The 9,542-nt window shown below is 47.8% G+C and overlaps 1 pseudogene; it reads left to right on the top strand.

Annotated features, from left to right (window-relative positions):
• The first annotated feature begins 1,416 nt into the window (after positions 1–1,416).
• Positions 1,417–2,081, top strand: LOC112916854 (uncharacterized protein C14orf119 homolog; annotated as a pseudogene).
• The last annotated feature ends 7,461 nt before the right edge of the window (positions 2,082–9,542 follow it).

The following is a 9,542-nucleotide window of genomic DNA, read 5'->3' as shown; positions in this document are numbered from 1 at the left end:
TCAGAATCAAAGCTGTGGTAAAGACGATCTTTCTTTTTACCCAGGTATTAACAGACTCTGTTAGGCAATGTGGGTACCGCTAGGTTCACATTTTCTAAGGACACCAAGAGAAGGGAGCCTGAGGCTGCTTTCACAGGGAGGCTGCCAGCTAGCTCCATGGCGCCACCCCCCCAAGCTAATACTTATTTCAGATGACTAATTAATGGTTTTAAGCCCTTTGTTTAAAACCACCATGTCGAATTGATGTAGCACCCACCTTCCTGCAAGGGCCTCCTGAAAGTCTTGAGAATTCTTCTCCTTGCGTTTTCACCCCATCATGGGGTTCAGGCCTGTGCAAACCACCACAACCACACATTAGTCGTTCTTGCCTCCAGCCTTCCTCTGCCCCTGATAGGTAAGAAAACATTGCTTCGGGGCCTCTGCAAGGTTATTCCCTCCTCTGGTATACTTTGGGACACCAGCCCTCCCACCCCACCCAAAACAAGCCAATACTCTGCCAGCCACGTCCTCCAAAACTCTCAGGTGTCAGCAGGAATCCCTTATCCCCAGGATACCAGGTGGTGGCTCCCCTGACTGGCTCAGTTTCCCCCATCAGAGCACTCTGCATTACAATCATGCTATGGTGCATTTGTTCAGAGTATGTATCCACTTCCTGTTGCTGCTGTAACAGATCACTATAAACATACTGGCTGAAAACAACACAAATTTATTCTCTTCCAGTTGTGAAAGTCAGAAATCCAGATCCTACAGGGCTACAGGCATCAGAGGTATTAGAGGGCTGGTTCCCACTAGATCCTCCAGAGAGGAATGTGTTCCTTGCCTCCTCCAGCTTCCAGATGAGGCCAGCACTCCACGCCTTGTGGCCACATCTCTCCCATCCCTGCCTCTGCTGTCACATTGCCTTCTCCTCCTCTGATCACCTGCCTCTCTCTTTTATCAGGACCACTGTGAATACATCAGGCCCATTCAGATGATCCAGAATCATCTCTCTATCTCAAGGTCCTGAACTTAATTCTATCTGCAAAATCCATCTTGCTGTGTACAATAACATTCACAGGTTCCAGGGATCAGGATGTGGACAACGCCGGGGGCCATTGCCCCACCGCATAGTGTTGTCCTTCCCTGTAGGATGAGTAGTGACGGTCAAAATGTAGCTGGTTAAGCTTGTACTCCAGGGGGGGAGCACACTGCCCAATACACTGCTCAGTGAATAAGGAAATGAGCCAAGGAGCGAATGGGCAAAACAGTTCTTCTCTCACCTCCTCCAGGCCTCCTCTTGACTCTTATTTGCTTGTCTATTCTCTTTCCCTCTTGTTTATCTGTTCGTGTATTTATTCCCTTTATAAACTCTTATTTATATATGTACTTACATACTATTTATCCCCCCCCCTTCCCAGTCCCACTTCTTCCTCACACATGCATCGGGAGTCCAATGCACGACTTTGTCAACATCCATCCTCAGCCTGTCCCCTGTCTCAGCTCATTTTGGTGAAGGAAATGCCCAGATTTCCTTCTGCTCTCACCTCTCCCCTGATCCATGACAGATTTAAAATGGACAAGAAAGAGATTTTCAGGAAACATGGATGTGGTGGTGACTGTTGGAGTTTAAGCACCTTTGTGATGGTCTCCAGGTGCCCTGTGAGAACAAAGAGGAGGGTGCCATTGGAATCATCTTCTTCAACGCCACCATCCTTCTCTTCTCCCTTACCCTCAGGACCAGACAGTATTACTAGGTCTTCCCCTTCCCCAATGTCTTAAATCGCTTCCCAGGAGATAAGTGTATTCTTTACTGGTTTGCCGGTTCGTCAGGTCCCCAGAGTGAACATTTCCTACAGGACTTGGTAGCTAAGGCAGTGCCAGGGAAATTACAGCCACTGCTGAAAGGGCTGAAGCAGCTTAGCGCATCTGCAGCAAACCAACCACTTTGTATCTTTAAGCTCCAGCAACATCTTTGGGATCAGTAATTTCGAGAGTTGGCTGAGCAGGAGTGCAATGAATCTGTCAGGTGGCTGGAGGTCAGTGAGCCAGACTTCATGGCAAGGTTTTACCAAGCCGTGGCCACTACAGCTGGTAAAGACTGATGGACATTGGGACAGCTGGGTGGCTCAGTGGTTGAGCATCTGCCTTTGGCTCAGGGAGTGATCCCGGAGTCCTGGGATGGAGTCACACATCAGGCTCCCCGCAGGGAGCCTGCTTCTCCCTCTGCCTATGTCTCTGCCTCTCTCTGTGTGTCTCTCATGAATAAATAAAAAATCTCAAAAAAAAAAAAAAGAAGACTGATGGACAGGACATTAAAATCAAAGAAGATAATCACAGCTGATGGAGGCACAACTTTACTGTGAGAACTTCAAATGTATCACTTAAAGGTCTAGGGGCAGTATTCTGATCACCTGGTCGAACTTGATGACCAATACAGGCTTGATTATTTCTTAGGGGGAGGGAGGAGAGACAGGGAGAGGGAAAGAGACTCTTAAGCAGACTCCATGTCCAGCACTGAGCCTGTCTTGGGGCTTGATCTTACAATCCTGAGATCATGATCTGAGCCGAAAACAAGAGTCAAACGCTTAACCGACTGAGCCACCCAAGGGCTCCAAGGCTTGGTTATTTCAATGTTAACAGCCTATCACCTGGACTGCTCTGTAAATGTTTTTCATCTAAGTAAATCCAGATCAGCAGCCTGCCTCCTAGCTTACTCCTTTCTACATGTCAGACCCTCAAGAATTCTGTGGCTTCTTTTTGCAAGTGTAACCAGAAGGAACCTACAAGTTATAACTCAACTATATTGCTGGCCCATGGGGCTTTAAAGTAGAGCCTTCCTACTCCAGAAACAGGAGAGAAGGACAATAAAATGTCATGTTTTTTATAGTTTGACTGGATTCACATGGCTGGTTTGACTGCTCTTACTAGATTCTGGCATAATTATGTGACATCCCAACTATTAGCTTTCCTAGTGATGATTTTGTAAAATTATGAAAAATCAGGAGAGGGAGATAATTCGTTACTCCCTCTGCACTGATGTTTTTTTGACTCCAAATATCAATGACTTTTCCTAAAGGATATGTGATGTTCTCGAGCTGGGAACAGATTCTGATTCTGTAAGTTTGCTCTGTGGTATGAAAACAAGTGACACCCTTTATAGGTTGAAGGGTTTATTCTCAGTATCAAAATAAAGAATGAATCTTCAGAAAAAATGAAATAAAATGGACAAGAAGGATCACTGTGTGTTCCCTCCAGCATACTCTTCCTGGCTCTCCCCGCCCTTCCCTATCCAGGAGCCTCTCGACAACTTGGCAAGTTGTAAAGCACCCACAGGGACGCACACCGCTTCTGTCCATAGACACACAAGTGAACTCTGCCCAGTGGCCACTGTTGGTTCTGCATCTGCTTGCAAGTTGACCTCAGCATTCCAACCTGCCTCGGTCTGTCTGTACGGTATTTTTAATTCTCCTTTGGACTGCTTGTAACATTTAACTGGTTCCTTCATTAATAAATGAATTAAATAAAATCTTTAATGTGTGTTCATTGTGCACTTGTCATGAGTCGTGATTCTTCTTTTAAAAACAAAACAAAATAAAACAATCATCCTCTTAAGATCGCAGGTAGAGAGGCAGCTGTGGCAGACACGGGGCTGTGCATCCTCTAGAGAATCTATAGCTGATGGGTGGCTTTGATGGTGTCAGTGAGGAAAGCCTGTGCTTTCTCTTTTCCTTTCCCTTTACTATATATAGCAGTTGGATGAGGCACATTTCAGAAGGAACAGATCAGAAACCTGCCCAGGCTAGTGAGGGGAGGCACAAGTCTGCCAGGGCATGTCCCAGGCAGCTGGGGCACCTGCCCGCCCTCACCTTTTAATCCAGAGGCCACCTCACCTCTTCCTTACATGCTTCTCCAGCGGCCACTCCGAGGGCCCTTGGCGTCTCCCACCCCTCGCGGCTCCCATGGCAGCCATCTATTCTTCGGGATGGACAGTCACTGGCTTCTCAAATTCATATGGTCTGGGGATGCCTGGGTGGCTCAGCGGTTGAGCATCTGGCTTCAGCTCAGGGCGTGATCCCGGGGTCCTGGGATCGAGTCCTGCATTGGGCTCCTCGCAGGGAGCCTGCTTCTCCCTCTGCCTGTGTCTCTGCCTTTCTCTCTGTGTCTCTCAGGAATAAATAAATAATATCTTAAAAAAAAAAACTCATACTATCTGTGCCAGCACAGCTTCCAGCCCTGCCCCTTCCCCCAACAACCACCGGATGGAGAAATCCTGGAGTTGGCACTGCTTCCCTTCACCTCTGAAGAGCTGCCCACTCCTCCTTGGAAAGAAAGGGAAAGTCCACTTCCAGACAGAAGAAGGGGTTAGCTAGGCTAGGGCCTGTGTCCTGCCTGGTGACCATGGGCAGAGAAGCCAGATTTCTGATGACCAGAGCTAAGGCAGGTGGGCAAGCAATCTCAGTGGGAGGGGCTTTGCCCCAGGATCCTAGGAGTTACAGCATCCTGCCAGCTGCTTCAAATTGCAGGTGTTCGTGCAGGCATTGATTAGAAAGAGGACCACCCTCTGCAGTTATCACAGCCATTCACTCTTAACTAGTCTTTGTGGTTCTTCTGGTGGATGTGCTTCACATCCTGGGCCCTAGTGACCTCATCTATTTGTGTGGGGTGGGCAGCGAGAGGTCTGGATGACCCCCAACAGCCTCGAGCCAGGAGACAAAGCACGAGCTTCCATTCTCCGTGGGGGAGTGGCCCAGAGCGAAGCCCAAGCATCATCTTTGCTGCAGAGTTCACAGGTGTACAAACGTGCTCATTTGATAGATCTCCCCTGGCCCCAGTCTTCAAGCTCTGTGCAAGCAGGACGGTGCCTGCCGCTCACTCAGAGGCTCACTCCGTCTGGCATGTACACGGCACAGTAACACCAGGCAGAAGGCCATCATCGCGGAGCTCGCTGCAAACAAACGTTGACCGAATGGTGGCATGAACAGTTTCAACTGCAGCTGTGAGCATTGCTCTGGAGGAGAGGCTGGTCCTGGGGGAATGTACACTGGGCATCTGACCTGGTCAGGGGGTCAGGAAAGTTTTCCTGGGGAGGAGTAAATGGGCTCAGGAAACAATTCAGACTTTCATCTCTAAGCATAATCTGGCCTGTAGGAATTTTGTAAAAGTCTTTTACAGTTTGAGCGAATTCCCTACTGTTCCTAGTTTGCTGGTAGTTTTTTGTTTGTTTGTTTCTGTTTATTTGTTTGTCAGTTTTTACCATGAATGGATATCAAACGTTATTTAATGCTTTTCCCATCTATTGAAATGACCTGATCATTTTAATCCTTCATTCTGTAAATACAGTAAATTACATTGTTTTTTTTTTTCTAATACATCCCCAGGCTTGCATTCCTGGGATAAGTCCAACTTGGTGATAATGTGTTATCCTTTCTCTAATATCCATGGATACAGGAGACAGGGGCCCATGAAGAATTTAACTCTGCCCCAAATCCTCAATCTTCACTTTTTCAGAAGTTATTGTCATGTAAAGGCTGGCTAAAAACAGAATGTGTTAGAGGGACTGTGGTAAGTGCCAGGGACACAGGTGTATATACAAACACACTGTGGTGAGCTACATGGCAAATCAGCTGCAGGTCAGACCTGGGCCAGGGGAGGTGGGTGGCAGGAGCCGAAGAGAGGGAGCAGTCTGGCAAATGGCCAGCAAATCAGCATGCATGGCGGGGTAGAGGGCCATCCATGGATGATCTCAAATACCCAGATACAGAGCTGGAACCTTATCCTCCTGGTGAGCAGGGAGCCAGGGGTGCAGGAAAGTGCCCAGAGTGCAAAGCATGAAATTCAGAGCATGGAATAAAGCTGGCTGTGCAGACTGCCTCCAGTGGGCTTCACTATGAGAGGAGAGAGGGGTGTTGTCTTAGCTTGGGATGCCATAACAAAACACTACACGCCGGGGAGTTCACAGTTCCTGAGGATGGAAGTCCAAGATCAGAGAGTTGGTGGGTCTGATTTCTTCTGAGACTTCTTTCCATGGCTTGCAGATGACCGTCTTCCTGCCAGGCCCTCACTGTCATCCCTCTGTGTGCACCCCTGGTGTCTCTTGAGTGTTCAAATTTTCTCTTCTTATAAGGATGCCAATCAGATCAGGTAAGGTCCACTCTGAAGGCTTCATTTTACCTTAATTCCCTCCTGAAAACCTATGTCCAATATGGTTACATTTTGAGGTATAGGGATGAGGACTTCAAAGTACAAATTTGGGTGGGGGGTGGGGGTACACAATTCAGCCGGTAACAGATGTTTGTGCTTTCCTAACTGAAGAGATTAAAATTTTTACATTTTTCTTTGCACTTTTTCAGTTTGCCTAGCCAACTTTGTTCCCAGCGAATATTACTTAAAATTGACTTTAAAGAAAAAAAATAGGCACATGAAAGTTATTTGTGCATAAAGCATGTGTTAGCTAGAGAATGCAGGCCGGAGCCAGGGGGACTTGACACTGCCCAGCTGTCCCTGGACTACCCGTCCTGTGTCAACTCCTGGCATCCCTGTGCCCGGTAACTGAGGAGGCAAGAAGTAAAACAAAGGCTGGTACAATCCACTGCCTCCTCTCCCAGAGTGATAGGGCTTCCCCGGTCTTTCCAACCCCAGATTGCACAGTGAGCCAGAGCTGGAGCACTAGGGCTCCATGGGGTGCCTCCTTAGCAGCCCTGGGGCCTCGCTCTTTGTCTGGGGTACATCCCAGCACGGCTTCAGAGGCTGGCTCAGACCAACAGCTGACAGGCATGTGCACAAGGCCACACAACCAGAGCAAAAATCACCAACCTGCCTGAGCCATAGGGCAGAGAGGCCAGGTTTGGACTCTGGTTCCCAAGTAGACCAAAGTGACTTTCATTTTCTTCAACTTGAAAGTTAATTGACAGGCATTATCTCTATTGATATGCTTTACATCTAAGAGAGCAGGGATGCCTGGGTGGCTCAGCGATTGAGCGATTGAGATTGAGCGTCTGTCTGCCTTTGGCTCAGGGCGTGATCCCCGTCCCAGGATTGAGTCCCACATCGGGCTCCCTGCAGGGAGCCTGCTTCTCCCTCTGCCTATGTCTCTTCCTCTCTCTCTCTGCGTCTCTCATGAATGAATAATTTTTTTAAAAAGTCTTTAGAAATAAAATTTTAATGAACTACATCTAAGAATGCTGGGTGCCTATTCTGGTTAAGGATGAGGTCCCTCTCCTCTCCCATTTCTAGTGTAGAAACAGTTTGACTAGAAAAAGAAAACCTCCCATAATCTCCCCATCTCTGGCAAGATAACTTTTTTTTCCTTCTGTTTTTTTTTTTTTTTAATGTTTTCTAAATTTCCTTATAGCCTCTGTGCATTGCCTATGTACAAAGGGATTTAAATAAAAGCTCAGGAAGACAGAAAGGATGGTTTTGAGAACTTTCTTTTTTAAAAAAAAAAGATTTATCTATTTATTTGAGAAAGAGAGAGAGCACATGCTCAAGTGTGAGGGGCAGAGGAGGAGAGGGAATCTCAAGCAGACACCCCGCTGAGTGCAGAGCCTGACACAGGGCTGGATCTCACAACCCTGAGATCATGACTTGAGCTAAAACCAAGAGTTGGATGCTCGACCGACTGCACCATGCAGGCACCCAAAGTACTTCCTTTTTAACAGAAATAATTTTGCAGCCCTCTCTCCCTGCAGCACACACATGCACACATTGGGTACTTTGTTAGCATTAACCAAGGATCAAAATAGCATCGTCCTACACCTTATCTTAGAAAGGTCCTCCAGCTATAAAGGAAAAGTCTCTGCATAAGGGGAGTAGAAGCCACCAAAACTCTTATTGAGATAAATCTGGCAACAGGTATTATGCTTAGAACCTAAAGTTTTTTGTACCCTGTGACCTAGTAGTTCAGCTTTTAGCTAAATCTCAAAAGGCAATGGGGATGGAGAAAAGACTTAGGATTCTAAATGTTTTACACAGCTTTGTTCATGATAGTAAAAAATTGGAAGCAATCTCAATATCCAACTGTAAAAGAATGAGTAACTGAACATGCCACACTCATGAACAGAAGGTCCCTCAGCACCCCTTGCCTCACCCGCAAAGAGTAAGGGGATCCATGGGAATGACAGTGCCCAGGTGTATTCCCAAGCCCACAGTACCAAAGGTGTGGGGTAGGAAACAGAAGGTGGTTCTGCAGCCAGACCAACACAGGTTCAAATCCTGTTCAGTCCTGCCTTGGCCAGGTGGGTCTTGGCAGCATTTCCACCTCCACCCATGCAAAGTGAGCCGATTGGGTGCTCTCAAAGGAATTACATTGGGCCTGATACATGGGAGCTAGCATTTGCCCCAGGTCACCCAATCTTAGTATGTTGCAGAGCCAGGATTTAAAATTAGGTCCAGCCAGTTCCAAGATCATTATTTTTTTCTGTTTCTTATACCATGCTGTGTCTTCTAGATTATCCTCCCAAAAGCCCTGGGGAAACAGCAGTGGCATGAACCACAGACAGGTGGTGGAGACGTGGGGCTCCAGCTGGGGATCTGAACATGGTCTTTGCCCCTAGGACACAAGAAGTTGATTCAAAAGGTCACAGAAACCAGCAGCTTTCACTCAGAGGCCCCAAGTCCTGGGATTGGGGTGTTGGAGGGAGATCCAAAGCAAACAGTCACGGATTTGGAAGCCGACACTGTCGTCCATCACGCCCAGCTGTCAGAGGGGAGCAGGCAGGGAGGGGCATCTTATTTCACTTGGCCACAATTCATGGATTTTCACAATCAGTGAGGGAGGCAAGAGATGCCTTTCCTGCCTGCTGCAGATAGAAAGCTTGCTGGTGCCAGCTACATGGAAGACATTTCTTGCACCTCCTTCAGGAGGAGCTCATGGAGGTAGAAGGAAGGGTGGATGGATGGCAGGATGCCCCTGGTTGGCAGCAAGCTCCGAGTCAGCCAGCTCCCTCTGCCCTGAGGCCCTGGGTCACAAGGCCAAGGAAAAGGCCCCAGGGAGCCCCTCCATGGTCCCGTCTCCACTCCCCTTCACCCTGAAAAGTTGTAGGTACGCTATCAGTCTGTGACACTCTTTTTTTGCACTCATGTCATTCATTTCTCATTCTTTCCTTGGGTTTCCTTTCATGGGCCACTGGAGATGGGGTCTCTCTCCAGAGGATGCCTGGGCTGTAGTGATCAGTTTAGAAGCAGAAACACAGCTCTGGAAGAAAGCAAATGTCATTTCCAAATGTGAACAGATTTCTTGATCCCATCACTACCAGCCAAATCAGGTGGTCAATTTGTAAAGACAAAACACTTCTTCCAGGCCAGGCCCACAGAGACAAAACCAACAGGCCTACATCCCTACGTCCACCCTTCCTGCCTGCCTACCTTCCTTCCTTCCCTCCTCCCTCCTTCATCTTCCCTTCATCTTCCCTTCCCTTCTCTTTTTCCTCTTCTTCTTCAAAGAGACCAAGTGGAAATACAGCCGAGGAATCCTGCAGGTGCTCTGGGCACCAGGGCAAAAACTCCGGAGTTCCATGCAGGAACACAAATCCTTCCTTCTCCATGTGATTTCACCCAGAGTACAG

Source organism: Vulpes vulpes, chromosome 8 (genome assembly GCF_048418805.1).
Source record: "Vulpes vulpes isolate BD-2025 chromosome 8, VulVul3, whole genome shotgun sequence".
Classification (NCBI taxonomy): domain Eukaryota; kingdom Metazoa; phylum Chordata; class Mammalia; order Carnivora; family Canidae; genus Vulpes; species Vulpes vulpes.
This window is presented reverse-complemented; position numbering and strand designations above follow the sequence as displayed.